Raw genomic sequence first — 23,871 nt, 5'->3', positions numbered from 1 at the left:
TTACACAGCTATCACAGGGACCAAAGTCCAGGTATGTGAACCCTGAGCTCTAAAAATAAACTACACTACTAAACAATAATGCTGACCAATTTCAAAAGCCTGTTTTGTATAACTCCACATTTACCCCAAAGCTGGCTTATCAGAAAGCATCATGGTTAATACTCATTTTTTAAGATACTATCTTTTAAAAAGCCTCATCACTAGTATGGGTATCTGTTCTTCCATGCAAACTTTGGCATTATAAGCTTATTTACAGCTTACATCAAAAACAACCAAAAATATGCATACCTACAGTGCCAAATGCTTATTTTGTCTAGCTGCTAACCTACACTACCAAACTACAACACCTTTCCCCTCCAGTTCAATAGCTTCACTAACTAAACCTGAGCTGTCCAGGGTTAAGAGCTACCCAGTATCCCATGGTTCCATTAGATTAAAATGTAGATTGCCTAAGCTCTAGAAGCCTAATCACTGCATAATTAGATGCAATGTTTGAGATTTATCTGGAATTATAAACATCTTAAGAATGAACTGCCTTCATCTTAACTTTCAGAAACAAAACACTTCATCAGGTCACCACTACCCAGCTGTCTTAAAATATACTGATTTTCAGGCAGGCTGACTGAACATAGGTAACCACAGTTATAGACTTCATTCCCATGTTTAGGACCAGTCTATCTAGGAAAGGATCTGTTCTTTACTGAAAATAATATTATTGAGCCCTACTAAGAAATCTCAGGTCTGGCACAAAACATGCCTTTAAGCCAAAAGTCAGCACGTGTTTGCTGACTTAAATGGACAAAACAGGCAAGCAACACAAAAAATTAAAATAAATCTAGACAGTCTTTAGGACAATTACTTTCTGCTTTATGTCCATAGTATTAACTGTTAAATTCAATTCATAAACAAAATGCTGATCTAACCAACTGGATATTGTGTTTCCCAGCACCTGGAAAACTGCAAAGAACAAGAAAATCTGCAGGTGGAGGAAGAAACTCCATCTTATCCATGACCCAGAAATTTAGACCTTAGAATTTATCACACAACCTGCTACAGAATTCTCACTTTTCAAATGGAAATGAACCATGAAGTCACACAATGCAAAACTGTGATTTTATTACTGATATAATCAACTGTACCCTTTCGAGTTGTGCTAAAGTTAACTAAAGAAAGCCGATGTTCTACATACTGTTAGTTATGTCAGAAGTTAAGAGAATTTGAATACCAAATAACTAAAATTTAAAGCTGCTTCATTCACTCTGCAACACACATATTGTTGAGATAGACATCGTAATTCTCAAAAATGATACACTTATAAGGCAGAAAACCAATACAACACTGTAAAGCAACTTTCCTCCAATTAAAAATAAACTTATAACACCAATACAGTATACTAATGCATATATATTGAATTTAGAAAGATGGTAATGATAATCCTTTATGTGAGACAGCAAAAGAGACACAGATGTATAGAACAGTCTTTTGGACTCTGTGGGAGAGGGCGAGAGTGGGATGATTTGGGAGAATGGCATTGAAACATGTATAATATCATTTTGAAATGAATCACCAGTCCAGGTTTGATGCATGATACAGGATGCTCTGGGCTGGTGCACTGGGATGACCCAGAGGGATGGTATGGGGAGGGAGGTGGGAGGGGGATTCAGGATGGGGAACACGTGTACACCCGTGGAGGATTCATGTTGATGTACAGCAAAATCAATACAATATTGTAAAGTAATCAGCCTCCAATTAAAATAAATTTATACAAAAAATAAATAAACTTTTTAAAAAATGATACACTTAAAGGACCCTCAAGAAATAAAAAGCATGAAAGTGACAAATCAGGTCCTTTGGTCACCTTTTTATTTAATGTATGACCTAAAAGTTAAAGAATTGCAAATCTTTCAGGCTCAAACCATTTAAGTATTCAGCTCACCACTAATCTGGTCTCAGTATTTTATTCCTTTCTGTTTTAACTGACATATAAGTTTAACATACATCTCTCAATAAACAGTTTTCTAAAATTAGACTGAATTATGAAGCCTCTCATAATTACCTGTCAGAAACAGTTTTTCTACAGCTGAATAAATTTTTAAAAACAAGCAATTTTCCAATAAAAGGATCCATGCAAAACAAATGAAAACAGAAGAGCAGTAAGATGGGTAACGGTGTCCAAAATGTTATAAAAGGTTGTAAACTACTAAGAATAGATCAGTTAGCATAGAAAGACTATTGTCAGGGCTTCACATATTACCAAGCTCAAGCAAATTAATGCCTAATAAAGCAACTTACTATTTACATTTTTGCAATGTCAATCAGGACCAAAATCTGGAGGTTTTTTACAACTAATAAACCAAATAAAACATTTAAGAAGCATTTAAAAATTATTCCCTCACAAACAGAGCATAAATGTCAAATAGATTCGGTAATTATTTGCTAACTAAAAATTTAAAAAGGAAAAAGTATGCAATAAATCTGAAAAAGGAGGCTTAATGCCACTAGAAGCAATAGCTCCATTTTCCTGTTCAAATCACCCCAAATTAATCAATTTTCTACAAAAAACCATAGGGAAATGTATTACATGTATTATTTCTGATTTAGAAATCGAATTCTCTGAGACATAAAAAACATCCTGTCCCTGGAAATTCATACTTAGAACTCAGAATGTCTCTCACAAGTTTCTGCTCAGACTCAAGAATTCAAATCAGCACCAATACTTAGCTGCACAAATGAGCCAGGAAAAATTAGTAGACAGTAGAGCAAAGGATGAACAAACTTCAATTTGCAGATATCTCTAATATTCACAGAAGTTTCATCTCTATCCAAGTTTCTCACTACAAATTAACCCACCTAATGCCAAATTATTACTTGACCAGGCTAACACGAAATAAAGAGTCAAAGAAATAATAGCTATTACCCCTACTTACATAGTGCTAACCTTCCTGAAAGGTTTAAACTTGTTTTATATAAACCATCTCAATTCTCCTGGGAGGTAGATAAAGAGTCAGGTTTCTGGAGGAGAAACAAGCACAAAGGGATTAAGTATCTTGTCCAGCAAGTCACAAGTGAAAATAAAACCAGACCCAATTATTTAGCCTACAAAGTCTAAACAACCTGCTTGCCTTGGTTCATAAACTTAGGATAATATTTTAAAGTGCCTACAAATTATCCCAAACCTTAGAACTTCACGGAACAATACATATAAACAGAACACTAAACCAGAATTGAGTATTTTGAACAAGAAAGTACTGCTTGCTCCAAATCAATTAAATGAACCAACACAATGGACTTAAAAAATACAGAGAGAAAACAACAGTCAAATGGGAAAGAATTTTCAAAGGTCACTCTATTCATCTTATATCCTACTGCTCAAATTCTCTGCCAGGAAGCCAAAGGGGTCAAACACGTTCATTATAATTACATTAAATACATGTATCAAATCTCAAAACACTGCTAAGAGTTTCAAAAAAAGGCATTTATATTTTTAAAAACTTTGCCCTCCAAAAATAAAATCTTATAGCAATGCCTTTAGAGCACTATTTTTCGGCTTTCATGATACACTTCAAATTTGGATTTTAAAAATGACTGGTTTCCAGTTTATTTTTAAAATATTTATACTTACAGATAGAGATTACTTAAAATGTGGTGTTCTGTTCAGCCTCATTATGTTTAGGCAAGATTCCCACTTCCACTCAAACTTATTTGAACTCACAATGGCTGCATTATTCAAACTAACAATTTAGATACTTCCTAAATGGACAAAAGAAGAAAACTAATCAACCCAGAAAGCTTCCCAAGGTACCAAAGAGGACCTTTCATGTGAGATCATACTAGGTACCACATTAAACACTACCCGAAGCCCAGAAAGCAATAATTGAAGTTACATCTGCAACATGATCAAATAATTTTCTTTTTTTTTTTGCAAAATCTGACAAGACTGAACCTTCAACTGTCAAAAAGGAAATCGCTTTCCAAGATTCTAGAAAACACTGCTTACTGAGGCAGTCTCAAAGCAGTTTCCTTAATCCTTCCAAATCCCAAAGAATCTAACACAAGCCACAGAACACTGAACGAGACCTGCTGAAAAGTCTGTGTTCAAACACCTAAAGGTTACTTCATAACACATAACCCCCAAAGTCTTTCCACAATAAAGCTAACACTGCACTCCCCAACTCAAATTAAAATAACAGAAAATCCAAAAGCCTCTATTAATAAATTTTACTTGAACTATTCGGGAGACAACCGAGGATCTGTTATCTCCACCTTGAAAGAGTCAAAGCTCCATTCCTGCCACTTTTAGAAGCTGGATGTATTTAATACATTACCTCTGTCTGCCTCTAGCATGGGACTGAGATATTACATCACCCAGATGCCTGAAAACTGCCCTATTACCCAGAAAGCACCAAGGTATCTGATATACCGCACCAAGGTATCCTTTCCTCCCTCTGATGCACAGCCCTCAAACACGCTGGGCCCTGCCCTCTTGCAGAATCTTCACAAAGAAACCTGCCCTGAACCTGCTGTAGTCCTGCTTCTATTCACTCCAGGTGCGCTCCTCTTGACCCTGCATGGCTCCTCTATTTGCCCACTCATCAGGCCAATGTGCCAGAATGACTCCACCCACAGCTCCTCCAACCAGGGAGTGTGTGCTCAGCTCTCCCTTATCCCATCCCCATTCACTGGGTTCTGGAACTAAAATCAAGGCTTCCTGATCTCTCTGATCCTAGAAGCATGAACTTTCATATATGGTAAAGGGCTTAATGCCCTCCATTTTCCATAACATCATTCCAGAATCCACACACACCCTCACACACTCTCCAGTTCCTCTAAGGCAATAATTTAATCCTCTCCTTTTAGGGTTTTTTTTCCCCCAAATTCTACACTCTGCCCTTCCACATACTTTCACTGACCCAAAACATGGTGGCTCCTTTAGTCTCTCAAGACCCAAAGTTTTCCAGGCTTTCCTCACACTTCAGCACCCACTCCTTCCACACTCTTTCAAGCAACAGTTTTCCTAATTCTCTCCAGCCTGAATAGTCATTTCCTGCTCTAAACCTGGGCATCCCACTTCCCCCACCACCACCCCAAACCCAAACCCAACCTACCACGTTCTAGTCACAGACATGTCTACATACATACCCACCTTACCCTTTCCTTACCCCACTACTGCTGGCACTAGGCATTTTTCAGCATCCTCTACCCAAAAATATCCTATCTTCCCCCTTTCACTCCCTTTGTTCCCTCCTACCCACTTCTACCATAGCCCCCAAACCCATGCTTCTCTCCCTCCCACACTGTACACAGACCTGTACACTTCTTTGAACCTACCCCTACTGCACCCCTCTCTACTCGTCTCCCCTCAGCACGCACCACCCACCCCCCCTCTTTCCTTCTCCCCAACTTCCCTCCACAGGTCCTGCCCTAGAAACACTTCCATCTGTCCTCACACCTCACCTGCCACTCCAAGAACATTTCCCTCCCCCCACACACACCTCTGGCCCTCCACACTGCACTCCACTGGTCCCCTCCCAAGTCTCCCCAACCCTTAAGTCCCCCCTCTTGATACTCCCCACCTTCATTCATACTTCTTCGAGAACACCCTCCGTTTCACTCACTCTGATCTCTACTAAATGCCCCAGTACTTCCTCTCGTCCCCACCACCCTTCACTACCGTCAGGACTTCTCTCCCAAACCCCTCAAACTTAGGCCCTGCTCCAATCGCCCGCCCTCTACTCTTCTCCCCTGAGCGCCTCACCAGATCAGATACCTGCTTCTCCTCTCACATGCTCTTCCCTGGCAGGGCCCATCTCTCCAGCCTCAGACCCTCCTGCCTCTTTCCTGGACAGACCCTGTCCTCACACCGCTCACCGGGTCTCCTGAAGCCTCTGGGCCTACCCTTCCGTTCCTCCTGCCTGAACACTCTCCATTTCCCTCCCCATCACTCCAGAGACCCTCCTTCCACCCACCCCCACAACCTCTTTCCACGCTCACCCTGCCACACTGCCCCGAGCCGGACACCTTCCACATTTCCCTTCACATTTTTGTCCACGGTCTTCCTGCTATCTGGCCCCACTCGTTGCCCCTCACACGCAGCCCCGGCCGGGACATCCGCCTCTTCCATGCCTCCCTCGATTCCTTCCAATCCCATCACACTCGCCCCCTGTCCTCCCTAAGCCTCCTTCACACCCTCCCGAACCCCCACAGGCTGCCCCCACTCGCTCCGGCCCCCATGGATCTCCTGAACCTGCCCGAAGGGCCTCACCCTCCAGTGGGCCAGATCCCTCTACCCTTCCTTCTCACCCAAATCTGCCCACACCCTCCAGCCGCCCCCCGCAGCCTCTCCCCCAGACCCTGCCCCCAACGTCCTCCAACACCTGCCCAGAGCCCTTCACCCTCCATCCTACCCAGAGCCCCCAGCGCCGGGTCTCCTCACACAGCCCACGCCCTCTCCCCGCTCGGGGCCGGGACCCTGCCCCCCCCCCCCACCCTCCACGAAGGTGAGGAAGACTGCCCGCTGCCCTTGCCCGAAGCAGCCAGGGCACCGCAACTGCGGCGGCGGCGGCGGCGGCCACAATGCCGGAGCCACGGGGGCCGGGATTGCTCCCTGCTCTCCGCCCCGGCCGCCGCTGCCGCCACCGCCGCCGCCGCTGCTAAGGACGCACAACAAACAATGCGGGGCCCGGGCCGGCACCGCCAACCGCCTCAACCGCCGCCTCAACCGCCGCCCGCCCGGGACAGCCCGCCGCGCAGGCGCCTGCCCCTCCGCCGCAGCCTACCCGCACCGCCGCGCTCTGCCCGCGCCCGGTCCCTGCTCCCGCTCCGCCGCCGCCGCCACCTCGTCAGCCTGCGTCTCCGGCTCCTCAGCCCAGCGGCGGCGGCTGCGGCGGCTGCTGCCCTGGTGGCGCTCGCGGCTCCGGTCTCCGCTTCGGCGGCGGCGGCGGCGGCGAGCACGTGACGCTGCCGAGCGCGCCCATTGGCCGGGCCAGGGGGCGGGCCCCACGGCTGCCGGGGAACGGAAAGCCCGCCCCCTCACTCGTCGCGCGCCCCCTCCACGCGCGCTCTGCCGCACCTGAGAGCGCCGGCCAGCGCCCGCCGCCGCCGTGCCGCGCCGCCGCCTGCGCCAACTGCGCACCTGGGAGCGCGCAAGGAGCACACACTGTGGCGGCCGCATGCACCTGCGAGGAGACGCTTACGTAAACTGCGTCGCTGCCTCCCTCCCGGAGGCAGGCCCCCGCCTGCGGCAGCACCTGAGCCCTGCTGCGCTAGCGGCGTAAGTGCTGCGGAGCGGGGACGAGCTGCGGAAGGGAGGCGAGCGAAATCCACGGAAACTTCGTAACGTCCGAATCTGGGAGCGGCTCCCGGTCGCCACTAGGGCGAGCCGGCCTCTCCCGCCCCGCGCCCCAGAGCGCTGTACCCCCGACCCCAGCGGCTACGCAAATGGAGTAGGTGCCGTAACGCCTCCCCAGGTGGAGGAGGGGGAAGTTAATGAGCTTTGACTAGTTAAAAGGTTGAAACACAGCCTCCACCCCGCCAGCACCAACCAGCTGTGTGACCTTGACCAAATTACAGAACCACTCTGATCCTCAGTTTCCTGGTCCGGGAAACTGGGACAGTAATTCTGATTTAGGAGCCGTTGGAGGGATGGAAGAAAAAAAAAAGAGAGAGAGACAATAGGTGAAAAGACTGTAGGTGCAAATTCTTCTAGCACATTGCAGGTACTGAGCAGAAGTTGCATTTTAGTCAACAACCTCCTCTCCTCCCACCCCTCAGGGACCTCCCTGGGACTGAGCTGGGGGCCAGGGCTTCTCTGACCTCCTTAGAGTTAGGTCAGATTTTGGCTGAACCCTGGCCCGGCACTGCTGAGGAAGAAAGGAAGATTTGCTATTTAGTCACTAGCTGGCACCTTCTTGGCACCCAGCATTCTGCCAGCGATGTCGGACCTCTATCTGAGTTCCTCCTGCATGACAGGTCCTGTGCTAGGGGGCTGGGATGCGCAGGTGAATGAGATAGGAAATTACCTGCCCTAAAGGAATTTCAAGCCTAGAGTGGAGACGACCTGACCACTCAGTGCCAAGGCTTGGAGAGCTGGGGGTACAGCAGGGATCTCCCACAGCAGCCCCATCGGGGGCCCTTCCACCTTTTAAACATACTAGGCCCAAACATTTTAACACTTTGCTTCATTCACAGAATAAAGTGTAAACACTCTAAATCAACTTAAAAAGCTTGAGTGATCTGACCTTAAGTTTAAGTGCCCTTTACTTTCCCTCCTCCTTTAGGCCAACTTGACCCTCCAGTCACATTGAACTTAAGAACTGTAGTTGACATAGTATGGCACTTCTGAGCCTCCTGAGCCAGGTGCTAGGCCCCAAATCATTTTCAACACCCTCTCCCCACCCCCAACCACCATACCTTTATTTATGCTCCTAAAAAACTCCTTGGCGTTCTTATCAGCCATCTCAGAATGTATTCGCCCCAGAACTCCTTAGCTGCCTCCAAGGCACTCTCTAAACTCCCTCCACTTGGCACAACAGCCTCATGAAATGATGAATTCTTATAGCACTAGACTGTATTTTTTTTTTTTTTTGCTGTCTGTTGCCTTCCTGGACTATATGCACCTAGAAGACAGAGTCATCTCTCTACCTGGGTGGGATAGGGAACACATGAGATGAGATCATTAAAGCTAGGCTTTTTAGGAAGAACATGAGTCTGCTAGGGGAAGGAGGGACAAGCTGCAGTGAAAAAATCTGGGTTCAGGGTATACTAGCTGTGTGACCTTGGAAAATCAGTCTCCCTGGGTCTTACTTATCTATCAAGTGAGATAATAATATTGCATACAGAATATGGTTGTTGTAAGGATCCAATGAGAAATATATCTCAAGCACTAAGTATGATGCTTGGTACTTGATAAAATGTAAAAATGTTCTTAAATGGAGGACTGGACAGCATTAAGTATTCAATAGTATCTCTTATTTCAGTATCTTTTTTTGGGGGGGGGGCGGGCACAAGGGGCAGCATGGTGGGATCTTAATTCCCTGACCAGGGATCAAACTGCCTTAGCAGTGGAAGCAAGGAATCCTAACCATTGGACCGCCAAGGAATTCCCTCCAATATCTTTTTTAACTTAAGTATAACTGATTTACAATATTGTGTTAGTTTTAGGTGTACAGTAAAGTGATTTCAGTTCAGTTCAGTCACTCAGTCATGCCCAACTCTTTGAGACCCCATGGACAGCAGCACACCAGACCTCCCTGTCCATCACCAACTCCTTGAGCTTGCTCAAACTCATGTCCATCAAGTTGGTGATGCCATCCAACCATCTCATCCTCTGGTATCCCCTTCTCCTCCTGCCCTCAATCTTTCCAGCATCAGGGTCTTTTCCAATGAGTCAGTTCTTAGCATCAGGTGGCCAAAGTACTGGAGTTTCAGCCTCAGCGTCAGTCCTTCCAAAGAATATTCAGGCCTGATTTCCTTTAGGATTAACTGGTTTGATCTCCTTGCAGTCCAAGGGACTCTCAAGAGTCTTCTAACACCACAGTTCAAAAGCATCAATTCTTTAGCCCTCAGCTTTCTTTATGGTCCAACTCTCACATCCATACATGACTACTGGATAAACCATTGTCTACACGGACCTTTGTTGGCAAAGTAATGTCTCTGCTTTTTAATATGCTGTCTAGGTTGCTCATAGCTTTTCTTCCAAGGAGCAAGCATCTTTTAATTTCATGGCTGCAGTCACCATCTGCAGTGATTTTGGAACCCAAAAAAATAAAGTCTCTCAGTTTCCATTGTTACACCATCTATTTGCCATGAAGTGTTGGGATCAGATGCCATGATCTTAGTTTTTTTAATGTTGAGTTTTAAGCCAGCTTTTTCACTCTCTTCTTTCACCCTCATCTTCAACTAAAGGCTCTTTAGTTCCTTTTTGCTTTCTGCCATTAGAGTGGTATCATCTGCATTATCTGAGGTTGTTGATATTTATCCTGGCAATCTTGATTCTAGCTTGTGATTCATTCAGCGTGGCATTTCCCATGGTGTACTCTGCATGTAAGTTAAATAAGCAGGGTGACAATATACAGCCTTGACGTATTCCTTTCCCAATTTTGAACCAGTCTGTTGTTCCATGTCCAGTTCTATCTGTTGCTTCTTGACCTGCATACAGCTCTCTCAGGAGGCAGGTAAGGTGGTCTGGTATTCCCATCTCTTTCAGAATTTTCCACAGTTTGTTGTGATCCACACAGTCAAAGGCTTTGGTGAAGTCAATAAAGCAGAAGTAGATGTTTTTCTGGAACGCTCTTGCTTTTTCAATTTAGTTTTATATATATATATATATATATATATATGTGATTTAGTCTTATATATATATATAAATTTAGTTTTATATATACATAAAAGTGATTTATATATACGTTCATATTCTTTTTAAAATTATTTCCCACTATAATTTACTAGATTAGATTAGATTAGATCAGTCGCTCAGTCGTGTCCGACTCTGCGACCCCATGAATCGCAGCACTCCAGGCCTCCCTGTCCATCACCAACTCCCAGAGTTCACTCAGACTCACGTCCATCGAGTCAGTGATGCCATCCAGCCATCTCATCCTCTGTCATCCCCTTCTCCTCCTGCCCCCAATCCCTCCCAGCATCAGAGTCTTTTCCAAGGAGTCAACTCTTCGCATGAGGTGGCCAAAGTACTGGAGTTTCAGCTTTAGCATCATTCCTTCCAAAGAAATCCCAGGGCTGATCTCCTTCAGAATGGCCTGGTTGGATCTCCTATAACTTATTACAAGATATTAAATATAGATCCCTGTGCTGTATAGTAAACCCTTGTTATTTATCTATTTTATATGTGGCAGTGTGCATCTGTTAATCCCATACTCCTAATTTACCACCCCCTCCCCTCCCCTTTGGTAACCAAAAGTTTGTTTTCTATGTCTGTGAGTCTGTTTCTGTTTTCTCTTATTCCAGTATATTTCCTGGTTTCCAAAGTACTTGCCCTGAGAGGTATAAGTCAGTCTGGTGTTCCAATTGTTTCCCCACCCCTCCCCCAACCCTAGGCCACTGTAGAAAGAAGCTGTAAACATAAAGGTGGCCAGTCTGACCTAAGTGACGGGTGGGACCTAGGGGATGGGACATCCCTCAACTTTGTGCCATCATCTTTCTAAATCTACATGTAGCTCCAGCCATTCTCTCATCCTCCCCTCTTTGTACAAAAACTAGCTCTTCTCACCAAGACCAGGTCCTTCCCCTGTGCCTGGATGCCCTCCTTACCTACCCTCTAAGGAACTTCACCCCTTAATGTGCCTCTGTCGTGGTCAGCCTCTTCTTCTCTCCTGGATTCTTTCCACTGTTTTCCAAACAGTCTCTTCTATTCTTTAAAGAAAAAGAAGAAAAGAAACAAGATCCCCAGGTGATCACATGCACCTTGCTGTTTGAGAACCATTGACCCAAAACCAACAGCTTCAGATGCCAACTGGAGGAGACTTGAACATCACAGCAAAATTGTGGTTGCTAACATGATTTTCTAAAATGGTGAATAACCCTTGGTAGAGTCTGAACACAAAAAGGTGTAATCTTCATTCACTTTGCATAGTATTTGCCTCCCTGGAATATTAAAATCATGCTAGAATGTACTTTGTCTTTGTTTGAAAAAAGGGAGTTAGTCATTAGGCTTAGATAATTGTACACAGGACTTTCACCTATGTAAATGCCCAGTGTGACATTCAAAAAATCATGATGCCTAATTGTCCATACATTGCAGGATATCTAGCATTCTTCACTTCCCTGTGATAAATGCCATTATGACTACCAAAACTCCATCACAAATGTCTAAAAGCTCCAAGTGAGTAAATTCTCTGGCGTTCCAATGGTTAGTACTCCACGCTTCCACTGCAGGGGGCCCAGGTTCAATCCCTGGTCAGGGAACTCAGACCCCACATGCCACGAGGCCAAAAAAAGTTAAAATTTCTTGAACTGAAGAAAAATGAAAATGCAACATATCAACTTAATAAAAAAAAAAAGATTAAAAATAAAAGCTCCAGGTGAGAACTATGGCTCTAGACTCTCATTCAACAGCCTATTCAGGATATCTATTTGGACTCATACAAGCTATGAAACTGTTCATAAGTGCTGGATCTCTTCCCCGAAACCCTGAACCTATTGCCCCTCCTGTTCCCCATTTCAGTTCTCTCATTGAGGCTATGATAGTTATTGATATTGAATGACCAGTAGACTGAAGGTTTCACGTGGGCAGAATATTTCTTTGATTTGTTCTCTTTGTATGCCTTAGAATAGTGCCTGGCATAGAGTAGGCACTTAAATATTTATTGAATGTATGCCCAGCAGACTTTCCCAGCCCTAACAAACCTCAAAAAAGACAAGAAAATACCAGGAATTCCAGGTCAGAAAGCCCCCACTTTCCAGAAGGACTTCTAATATCCCTGATACTTCTATCAGTTAAAGATGCAAAACAGCACAGATCGACTGCTGACACTTTCCACCAAAGTTCTCTCACAGGAGGTCTGAGGATAAAGCCCAAATTCGTCCACCTCAAGCATAACATTTCTTTGAAGTCTCACCTTTTATCTTTTAAATTCATACACATCTCACCTTTTATTCCCATGTTTAACATGAAAATAATGTTTTAAATTACTTCCCTTTAGGAGAAAAATTCAAAGCCTGGGACTTCCCTGGTGGCACAGTGGATAGGAATCTGCCAATGCTGGGAACGTGGGTTTGATCCCTGGTCCGGGAAGATTCCACACGCCGTGGAGCAACTAAGCCTGTGCACCACAACTACTGAGCCCAAATGCTGAGACTACTGAAACCCACGCGCCTAGAGCCTGAGCTCCGAAACAAGAGAAGCCACTGGAATGAGAAGCCCGTGCGCTGCAACTAGAAAGCAGCCCCCATTTGCAGCAATTAGAGAAAGCCTGTGCAAACAGTGAAGACCCAGTGGGACCAAAAATGAAAGTAAATAAAGAGTTAAAAAAAAATTTAAACCCATTTTTCCAACTCTTCAAGAAGAAATTCACTCTAGAAGATACTCCTCATCTATCAAGTGGCTCTGAATAGTCCCTGGCACACCACCACCTAGCCCTGACGGTAATTACACTAACAGCCAACATTTATTAAGCACTTATTATATTCTAGGCAGTACATTATGCACTTAACATGCATTGTCTTTTTTTTTTTTTGGCACTCAGGATCATAGTTCCCTAACTAGGGATTCAAACCCACACCCCTTTTAATGAAAATGTGGAGTCTTCAACCATGGGACAGCCAAGGAACTCCACATCATGTCTTTAATCCTCATAACAATCCTATAAAGTAGGATTTTAATTTTCATTTTAATTTAAGGCTCCAGGAAGGTATGTAACTTGTACTAAGGCACAGAGCTGACAAGCTAAAGACCTGGGATTCAACTTGGTGTTTTCAATCACTGTGCTGTCCACTCCAGTTTGAAAAGCAAGTTTCTTGACTTTTAGGATAAGATTACTTTCAGACATCAGGAATGCCCTAAGAAATCACCCAACCCCGGTACTTTGCAAACTAGGGAAAGCACTGCAGTGTCTGGATCTCTGGGTGCACACACTTTTAGGGTCCAAAAGTTCTAAGAGAAGTTTCTAAATTATGTATCTTATAACCTACAAATAATAATAATATAAGCATATTTTGGATGACTGGGACAGCCATCTTATGAGTGATTCCTGATGCCCTAAATTTAGTGCTCATGTTGGTCCAAAGGGGTTGCCTAAAATGATGGGTTTAACATAAAATGCAGATATTTTAGACTAGGGGTCAAATATTCAAGCCAGCAAGAAATCATTTTCCTTAAAACAGTGACTCTTAACTAGGTGTAATTCCTTCCTCATCCCCTCAACCCCTCTTCTAGAACATTCAGCAATGTCTGGAGGCTTTTTTTTTTTTTTGGTTTTTATAACAACTGGCATCTAGTGGGGAGGATCCAAGGATGATGCTAAATATCTTACAATACACAGAATAGCTCTCTTTCCCCCCATAACAAAGGATAATCCAGCCCAAAATAGTGGTGCCAAGGTTGAGAAACCAAGCTTTAAAAGGAGTTCTATGGGGGAGAAAGAGAACAGAGTAGAAGGAAAAATATTGGAAGTGAGGCTTCTCTAAATGAGCCTTGTTAAATAGCTTTGACTTTGAAATCCCATAAATAATTTATGTAAATATTTAAATCATTAAGTCATATAAATTTTTAAATAATCCCTAATATGAAAAACAAGTCAAAACATGAACATAACTTTATATGAGGTTGATAACATGCCCACAGGAAAAAAAAAAAATTACCCCAATTGACCTTAAAAGAAAGCACTTTTTGACCATACATCTTCAATGAGATATATTCTAAGCATAAAGGGGAAAAAGCAGTAACAAAGAGATCTTGAATTTCTCTCAATAATCTTATTTGTTAGGAATGATACTAGCATTGTTGTTTTAAAATGTCTATCTTGGAATAAAACAGAGTAATTATTATCTCTCATGGTCTGATAGGTTGGCTGGGCTTCACTGAGTGCTTCTCACTTGGGGTCCCTTATGAAGTTGCAGTCAGAGGTCAGTTGGGGCTGAACTCAGCTGAAGTGGTCTGTGGGGCTGAACATCCAAGATGGTTCACTCATGCTCTTAGCTGGGGAGCTCAACTGCAATGTGAACTGGACTACTTATATGCAGCCTCTTTGTACGTCTTAAGATTCTCACAACAGTAGCTCTTAAAGCTAGTCCTACAACTGGCCCAGCGTCATCGTCCCTGGGTTCAGTGGATCACGGTAGTCACAGGCCCGACCAGACCCAAGTGGGTGGAGATACAGACTCCATCGAGGAGTGTTACATATGCTCAGGAGGGAAGAACTGATGGCAAAGACAAGCCACCCATACGAGATTAGTACAGCGCCACTGTGGGAAATGGCCTTGCCTCTGTTTAAACTTCTCTCAAGGGACTTCCCTGGTAGTCCAGGGGTTAAGACGGCAATGGCTGTGGGTTTGATCCTTGGGTGGGGGGCGGGGTTGGAGGGAAGAGAACTAAGATCCCACATGCTGCAGCGTTTGGCGAAAAAATAAAAATAAATTTCTCTCAAATCCAGCCTATTCTCTCCATCCTCCCCTTCTCCCCACTATTATCTTGGTCTACCTCTAAGAGTGGAGGCCTCATCTCCACTCATTCTGTTACTGGATAATTATTGCATACTCCCTGAAAGTTTTCCAGAAGACCAGATAGCCAAGATAAAATGCAAGCCTTAGTAAGGTGAAGCTCACTGAAACATTTAAAGGAAAGAACTGCCAGGAGGTCCTCTTATGCTGCCACCGCTGGTCACTATGCTCCTTTCAAAGGCTCACTTCTTAAAAAGAGGTCACAGAAATCGTCCTTGCTGAATCCCAGTGAGTTTGGATTTCTTTAAAAATAGCTTGTTCTTCAAGTACAAAAAATAACATCTGAGACGTTTGTTTAAGTGTGAAACACACCTTTGTCATGACTCAGTACAGGCTGAACGGAAGTTTATTAAACTTTCCAAAAAAGAAAAATTTCCTCTTGAACCAAGAAAGCCTGAGAGACAACAGCTTGGGGTGAGGGGTTGGGTGGGGGGGGCGGCGGGGAGGGAGCGGTAGGAAGAAAAGAGACAGACAGGTGGAGCAGGGAGAGAAGCAGTAGAAGGATCTTGCCCATCCTGTGAAAGCAGCTTTCACATGATGTTCCTTCCACCTTGAATGACCTTCCTCCCCTCAGCCAGCCTGATAATATTCCAGTCCTCCTTGCAGCCTCATTTAAATTTCACCTCTGAGAAGCCTTCTCTGACCCCTCCAGGCAGAGTTACTCCCTCCCTCTTTGTTCTCAAAACACTTTGAACGGGTCTTTATTATTAGCACATTGTATTGAAGTTGTCGGTTTACAGGTCTGTCTCCCTTCTTAGGCTGTGAACTCCTCAGCATCTCCCCGGCAGAGGCACCCAGTGACTCATCAGAGAGCCCCTCTGCCTGGCGCCAGGCCGGGCGCAGGCGGGGTGTTGGGAGAGGTTGTTGATAAGAGATGGTCTTGCTGGGAGCCGCCTTCCATCCTGAGGTCACAGCTTTCATTCCTTGTTCTACTTTCCAAATGCCTCCTGACTCTCCACACCCTCCAAACACCAGATCTTTCAATCTACCTGCCTCGGAGCCCTTTCCAAGCTCTGCCCTCACTCTGGATACAAAGGAAGAATTGTGCTTGCTGCTACCTGAGGCCTGCTGCTGCCCTTGTCCACCGGATCACGTGCTCTTTGTTTCTGCAATTGACCCCCTTTCATGCCTGCATCATTGATAATTTTCCCTTTCTGGCAAACTATTCCACCAAGATACAAATATTCCACTTTTTCACAACTAAACACACACACATGCACACACACACACACACACACACACACACACACACGACTTTCTCTGCAATTATCCTATTCTATCCTCACCCCACTGTACTCTGCTCCACTTAATCTTATCGAGGTCATCTGTGTCTTTCATGTTGTTGAATCCCAGTGGTTAGTTCTTTCTCTGCCTCAGTTTAGCTCCTGTCTAATGCACCCCACTCCCTGCCTCTTCCCCACTGCCTTGGCACTGTGACTCTGCCAAGCCTCAGCAGCATCCGAGACCACTGTTCTGCTCTTTTCTGGAAAATCTTTCTTCAAGGGCTTCCAGGACTTTCTGGGAAATCTTTCTTCCAGGACTCCACGAGCCCTCCTTATTTTTCCACCTCACTGGCCACTCCTTCTCAGTCCCTGTAGGGCTGCATCCTTTCCCTTAATCCTTCTTCTGTTGGGATTGGAGTGCCCCAGGGCTGGATCTTCAGACCTCCTCACTATCACACCTACTCCATAAGTGATCCATTCCAATCTCAAGATCTGACATAGCCCTGAAGACTGCTCAGATTGCCATCTGCAACCCCAGCCTGGACTCCAGACTCAGTGGCTAACTGCCTGTGTCTTGGACATCTAAAAAGCATCTCAAGCTTCACATATCTAAAATCAAACATGTTACATAGAGAACAGATATGTGTGGACATGAGGGGGGAGCAGGGGGCGATGAACTGGGAGAGCAGCACTGAAATATACACACTGCTATGTGTAAAATAGCTAGCTGGTGGGAAGCAGCTGTAGCACAGGGAGCTCAGCTCGATGCTCTGTGATGACCTAGAGGGGTGGGAGGGAGGCTCAAGAGGGAGGGGATACATGTATATTTCTACTGATTCCTGTTGTTGTAGGGCACAAACTGACACAACATTGTAAAGCCATTATACTGAATAATAAATAAATACATAAAACCAAACTTGTGCTTTCCCCCCAACTCATCTATTTCTTCACCAGGGACCCCGCATCTCAGCAAACTAAATGGCACGACGATTGACTGAGCTGCTAAAGCCGAAAGCTTACGACTTTATTTTCTCCTCCCTCACCTCATATCCAACAGTTCAGGAAAGTCTATCGACTCTGCCTTCAAAATGTACCTGGAATCTGATGTTTATTCCCCACTTTCTCCACTACAAATGTTGTCCAAGCAATAGCCTCTTAACTGGTCTCCCAGATTTCAATCTTTTCAACGCAGCAGCTAGTATCAGCCTTTGGAAACAAAAGATTATGCTCTTATATAAGATGCCAAAGGCTCTCCCTTTCCAAAAATTCATCATGTCCTACAAAGTCTCACAGTCCTGACCCCCTACTGGCCTCTCCCACCTCGTCTCTCAATCCCTCCCTTGCTCACTGTGTCCCAGCCACATGGGACTCCTTTTCTCAAACAGATGAAGAACGCTCCTGTCTCAGAGCCTTTGCACTTGCTGGTCTCCTCCCAACCTCCAAACATCTGCATGGTTTACTCTCTCACTCCCTTCAGATTTCTGCTCAGATGTTACTTATTCAAAGGGGCTTTCTGGACCACCCCATCGAAAATAGTTCTCTCTCATTCCTTATCCTACTTTATGTTTCTTCATAGCACTTTTCAATTCCACATTGAACCATAGTATATTGATTTGCCTTTTAATGCCTATCTCCCCTGCCCCGAGCTAGCAAGTTCCATGAGAGTAGTACTTGCTCATCATCAGCTACAGCTTTATCCCCTTCAATGCCCCTGGTGGCTCAGATGGTAAAGAATCCATCCACCTGCAATGCAAGAGACAGGGGTTCAATCCCTGGGTCGGGAAGATCCCCTGGAGGAGGGTATGGCAACCCACTCTAGTATTCTTGCCTGGAGAATCCCACAGAAGAGGAGCCTGGTGGGCTAGAGTCCATGGGGTCGCAAAGAGTCAGACACAACTGAGCAACTAACACACACAGAGCCGGACATACAGGAAGTGTTCAATCAATTCTTATTGAATGAATGGCTAGCCACCTGACTGACTGAATGAATGCATTCACTTCTTTTTACTGCCCTGCCCTAGGCCAGGCTTCAGCATTTTCCATCTGTGTGGTAGACTGTGAAATAAGTCTACAAATTCCTCCTATCACATGCACACCCCTTTGCAACGTGACTTTGCCTTGCCTCCTACCAAAAGGTGGAGCCTCTCTCCCCACCCCTTGAATCCAGGCTGGCCTTGTACGTTGCTTTGGCTGGTGGAATCAAGCAGAAGGGTTAGTGTACAACTGCCAAGGCTAGGCCTTAAGACATCTTGCAGTTTCTGTCTCCACTCTCTTAGAACACTGCCCCCAGAGCACCATGCTGAGAAGAAGTCAAGGATGAAAGACCATCTGGAGAGAAGTGCGACTGCTCCAGCCAGCCTGGCTCCCAACCAGTCCACCAACTGAAGGCCGCTGTGTGAGGGGGTACCAGTGAGGTCTGCAGAACTGCGCGGCCAATCCACAGAATCAGAAGAAATAACAAATCATTGCTTAAAGCCAGGAGATTTGGGAGCTGTTTTGTTACGCTGTAACAGATAATCATAGAATCTGCATAGTTGCAGTGGCCTCTCCTCTAGGTCCTCCTCCTCTTGTCTTAACTCCAGGTCATCCCCACAGGTCCCCAGAGTGGCCATTCTAACTTGAATTCACACCAGATGAACAATTTTGTTAAGTCTTCAGTAACTCGCCATCTTACAGAGTAACACTGAGCCTGTGTTGTGTTGTATGAAACCCTCCGAGATCCAGCCTCTACAGACCTCTTCAACCTCATCTCCAAACACAGTGGCAACCTCTGCTGGGAAGAGCAGTTCTCAGACTCTGTGCATCAGAATTACTTGGGGAGCTTCGAAAAATTCCAGTGCTCAGGCTCCTCCCTCAGAGACTCAGAGATTTAATTGGTTTGAAATGGAACCTGGGCAACGGTATTTTTTAAAAGCTCCCCGGGGGATACTAATGTGTAGTCAGGATTGAGAATCATTGAGTTAGAGGATCTAAAAGTGTATTTTAAAATTGCTGATCTTGCCTTCAAGGAAATTCAGAAGCTTCAAGGAAAGATTAAATTATGCTCAGCGCTCTTTTAGCATTAAGTAAGCAATATTGTGTTCTAAGTTTTGGGAAACTGGTAACAGACTCTATGAGAACATTCTTTAATTATTTGAAACATTGAATTATCAATACTTTATTTCTTCCACTCTAAGACACACCCTTTTCATAGTTTAATATTTCTGAAATCAGGCTCCATCTCATCACTAATATGTACACTTAACGTTATTTTGCTTCACCCAAAAAGCCTGTAATTAGATTAAGGGTGTGTCTCATTGCCTGTGGTGATCACAATCAAGGAAGTCCCTTTCTGCGACGTGGCACAGTGCAAGTGCTACAGCTTCTTTGATCCCAACTGATTCTCCCACCAATCTGGTGAGGCAGAGTTTTTAACTATGTTTCATAAATAAATCATTGCTATGGTTTTTTGATCATTTCCTTTGGGCCAGATACTGTTCTAAGTATTTTGCAAATACTATCTCATTTAAACCCCACAGTGACCCAAGATGTGCGCACCTTTTATGCACAGGGAAACAGGGCTGAAGATGCTTAGTAATTGCCTGGGGGTAACACAGCTGGGAGGCTTATGGACCACAGTCCAGGGGATTCTGAGTGTGCTGTGGGGTTTTCAGGAGATGGTCCTCCCTGCTTGTTTCATAGAATAAAGTGCAAATGCCTTTACCATCTGTCCTCAAATTATATTTCAATGGTAATGAAAAATCCAGAACTTCCAGGTAGAGAACAGTCATCAACTGAGAAGAATCCCAGTAACTAAGAGCCCACAATGTGCCAGAACTTTGCTCATATTATCTCTGATCTTCCTAACATCTGAGAGTATTTGCTGGGGGCTTGGGTTGGTTTTGCTGCTAAGCCCCGCTCCTCTTTCTTCAGGCTTTTCCTTTGGGTATCGCCTGTGTCCCTTAAGGCTTCCCTGGTGGCTCAGATGGTAAAGCATCCGCCTGCAGTGTGGGAGAGCTGGGTTCGATCCCTGGGTCAGGAAGATCCTCTGGAGAAGGAAATGGCAACCCACTCCAGTACCCTTGCCTGGAAAATCCCCTGGACGGAGGAGCCATAGTCCATGGGGTCACAAAGAGTCAGACATGACTGAGCGACTTCACTTTCCTTTTTTTTGTCCCATAGCCTGCAGTTTTGGCAGGGCTGTCAATTAAGATTTCCCATCCCTGCCTGGTCAAGGAATAGGTGAGTGACCTGAGTTAGACCCATCACCTTTTCTAGGGATCTGAACCTTGAACAGAGTGAGGCATGGTCAGAAAAACTGTGTCAAGTTGAATCATCCCAGTAATAAGGCCCTGTCAATAACAGTAATATTTATTGAGTGTTTACAGTACAAGGTACTAAGATAAGTGTTGATGGACATTAATTCACTGAACCCTCACAAGGATCTTACAAAGGAGGCCTGATAACCCTCCTCTCTTCCCTGTCTAGCAGCTGAACAAACTGAGCCAACAGAGCAAGGCCACACAGCCCTTCTGGGCAGAGCTAGATTCAAACCCAGACAGCCTGACTCCGGAGCTCCAGGCTTCCCCAGTAACTCCATCGCTCCTCTGTTGTACTCTTCTTTAGATTCTGTCCTTGGGCCTTTTCTTTCTAAGCCTAGCTCTTTGTCCTTGCCTCAAAGTCATCCACATTACAGCCTTCCAATAAATTCCCTTTATACTCATGAGCCAGAGTAGGTATCTGTGACTAAGAAACCCTAACTAATTAAAGGAATATCACTCCTGCTTGTCGGTGAGCAGTCAAGCCCTGAGGAGGTTAAGGAACTAAAAGCAGGTTAAGGAACTAAATAATACCTATCATTTAGGAATAAGAACAGTAATCACAGTAGCTAGCATTTTAAAAAGGCAGGCTACAAGGCGCGCTCTGTTATCTCCTTTAAACATCACAACCCTCCACCCTCCCTCGCCGTGAGATCGAGTTGTGTTTTTTAATTGAGATATAATTTACATGCCACAAAATTCCTTCTTTTAAAGTGTACAATTCAGTGGTTTTTAGTATATTCCTAAAGTGGTATACCCATCACCACGATCTCATTCCAGGACATTTTCTTCACCCCAAAAGGAAATCCCATACCCATTAGCAGTCATTCTCCATTCTTCTTTCTGGCAACCACTAGTCCACTCTCTGTCTCTATGGATCTGCCTATTCTGGACATTTCATATCAGTGGCATCACACTATGTGATCTCTTCGACTGGCCGACTGGCTTCCTTCACCGAGTACAGTGTCTTCAAGGATCATCCTCACTGCAGCATGTATTAATACTTCACTCCCTTTTATTGATGAATCCATTGTATGTATGTACAATCCATCCACTGTATGGACATACTGCATTTTTTTTAATCCAGTTATCAGCTGATAGAGATCTGAACTGTTTCCACTTTTCCATCCTTAAGAATAACACTGCTTCGGGACTTCCGTGGTGGTCCAGTGGTTAGGAATCTGCCTTGCAATGCAAGGACTGCAAGTTCAAGCCCTGGTTGGGGTACTAGGATCCCACATGCCACAGAGAAACTAAATCCGTGTGCCACAAGTACTGAGCCCCTGTGCTTCAGAGAGTGTCTGCTGCAACTACCGAGCCCACATCCCACAACTAGAGAATCCATACACCGAAACGACAGAGGTCACGTGACACAGCAACGATCCCGCGTGCCACCGCCAAGACCAGATGCAGTCAAATAACAAGTAAAAATGATGAATAACACTGCTGAGAAGATTCATGTACAATTTTTTTGTGGATCTCTGTTTTCATTTGTCTTGGGTAAACACCTGGGAGTGGAATTACTGGGGTCATATGGTAACTCTACATTTAGCCTTTTGAAGAACTGGGCAGGGCTATTATTATCCTCACATTATAGGTAAGAAAATGGTGCTCATATTGGTTAGGGCATTCAGAACCACAAGGCTTAAAAGTGGTGGCTGGGCTTTGAGTCTGGTCTGGCTATCACAAGCACAGAAAGGAAAGAAGCCTTTGTTCTAAAAAAGATCACTAGCAGTGTGGGATTTTTCAGGAATTTAATGCTGCTTCAACCCTCAGCAAAACACATCTTCATCATCATCACCGTGATTACTACTCGCTTCTATGTGTTGAGTGCCTGCTATGTCATTGGTATTTTATATATTATTTGAGTGCCTGCTATGTCATTTGTATTTTATATACTATTTGTCTTAAACGTTAAAACAGGGACGCCTTGTGGGGGTCAGACAGCTCCCAGTTTGTTTCCTGCTCTGCCACTTGGGCAAGCAACATAACCCCTCTGAGACTCAGTGTTCTTATCGGTAAAATGGGAACAATAGGGATAACTGTCTTATAAAATGATTATGAGGTCTTATAAAATGATTATGAGGTCTTATAAAATGATTATGAGGTCACATGAGTTAGCACGGTAGAGTCAACAAATACTAGTTTTAACAAGAGCTTGTAAAGACCTAAAACCCGTCTCCTACACACATTTTCCAGTTGAGAAATGGAGACATTTGATGTAGCCTTCACAGTCATGTCCAACTCTTTGTGACCCTGTGGACTATATAGCCCGCTAGGCTCCCCTGTCCGTGGTAAGAATACTGGAGTGGGTAGCCATTCCCTTCTCTAGGGGATCTTCCCAACCCAGGGATCAAATCCGGGTCTCCAGCATTGCAGGCAGATTCTTTACTGTCTGAGCCACCAGGGAAACCAGGAGTGGAAAAGGTGATGCTTTTTCATCTTTCCACTATTGCTCCATCCTCGGCTCTCCCCCACTCCACCCAGGGACCACTCAGACATCTTGAATTTCTCCACTCTGCCCTCTTGACCTAGTAAGTGCCAACCTTTGGGGCCCCTACTGATGCCCAGCCTACCCTCCCTTTCCCTCCACATCGGACCGTGTCTCCCAGGATATCCCCTCCTCCAGGAGCTCTGGCTGGACTTTAACTTCTCAGGACCTGGGCATGCACCAGGGAGACGATCTTGTGGAGGGAAAGAGTATGGGCTTTGAGTTCGAATAGCTCCATCCCTTAGAGATACGGCTTCATTCCCCTGGTTCTTAGCTTCCTCAAACGTCAAATGGGAAAAACGGTTATACTTTGCTGGGCTGCTGCAAAGATTTGTGAATGCATGTCAAGCATCAGGTGCCTAGTGCACCACAGGCATCAATACATGCTCACTACCTTTTTCTATCCCTGTTTCGCTCATGGGGTGATGAGGAGAGGTGGAGGCTTCCAGAAGACAAAGCTCAAAGAATCTGCAGGGCTGAGGAAACAGCTTGGCAGCTGGACTGAGAGCAAAGGAGGCTTGGGGGTGGCAGAGATCAAAGGCTAAATTATGCAGATTATTCCTTTGTTCCTTGTAGTTTGCACTTGCCTTGGTGCCTCCTGGGGCGCAAGGAGAAGCAAGCTCACACCATATGCACACAGATACACAAAAGCACACATGTGCAAACATGCACACAAACCCAGATGCAC

At 44.9% G+C, this 23,871-nt stretch overlaps 1 protein-coding gene across 18 annotated transcripts in view; it reads right to left on the bottom strand.

The window, feature by feature from the left end:
• The window catches only part of STRBP (spermatid perinuclear RNA binding protein), a 199,131-nt gene that overhangs the window by 165,383 nt on the left and 9,877 nt on the right, over window positions 1-23,871 (bottom strand). For 9 of the 18 annotated variants that reach the window (XR_015136366.1, XM_086325340.1, XM_086325332.1 and 6 more), the window contains exon 1: window positions 6,777-6,922. The exons of 5 other annotated variants lie outside the window; for them this stretch is intronic. The gene's annotated coding sequence lies outside the window, so the exon portion shown is untranslated. Of the gene's footprint in view, window positions 1-2,927; window positions 3,013-3,622; window positions 3,755-6,776; window positions 6,923-23,871 lie in introns of those variants that run through there. 4 more of the 18 variants (XM_086325333.1, XM_086325344.1, XM_086325334.1 and 1 more) reach the window with 2 other exon arrangements.

This window comes from Bos grunniens, chromosome 11, assembly GCF_055505025.1.
Source record: "Bos grunniens cultivar Pamir isolate PY7600 chromosome 11, Bosgru_T2T1.0, whole genome shotgun sequence".
NCBI lineage: Eukaryota > Metazoa > Chordata > Mammalia > Artiodactyla > Bovidae > Bos > Bos grunniens.
This window is presented reverse-complemented; position numbering and strand designations above follow the sequence as displayed.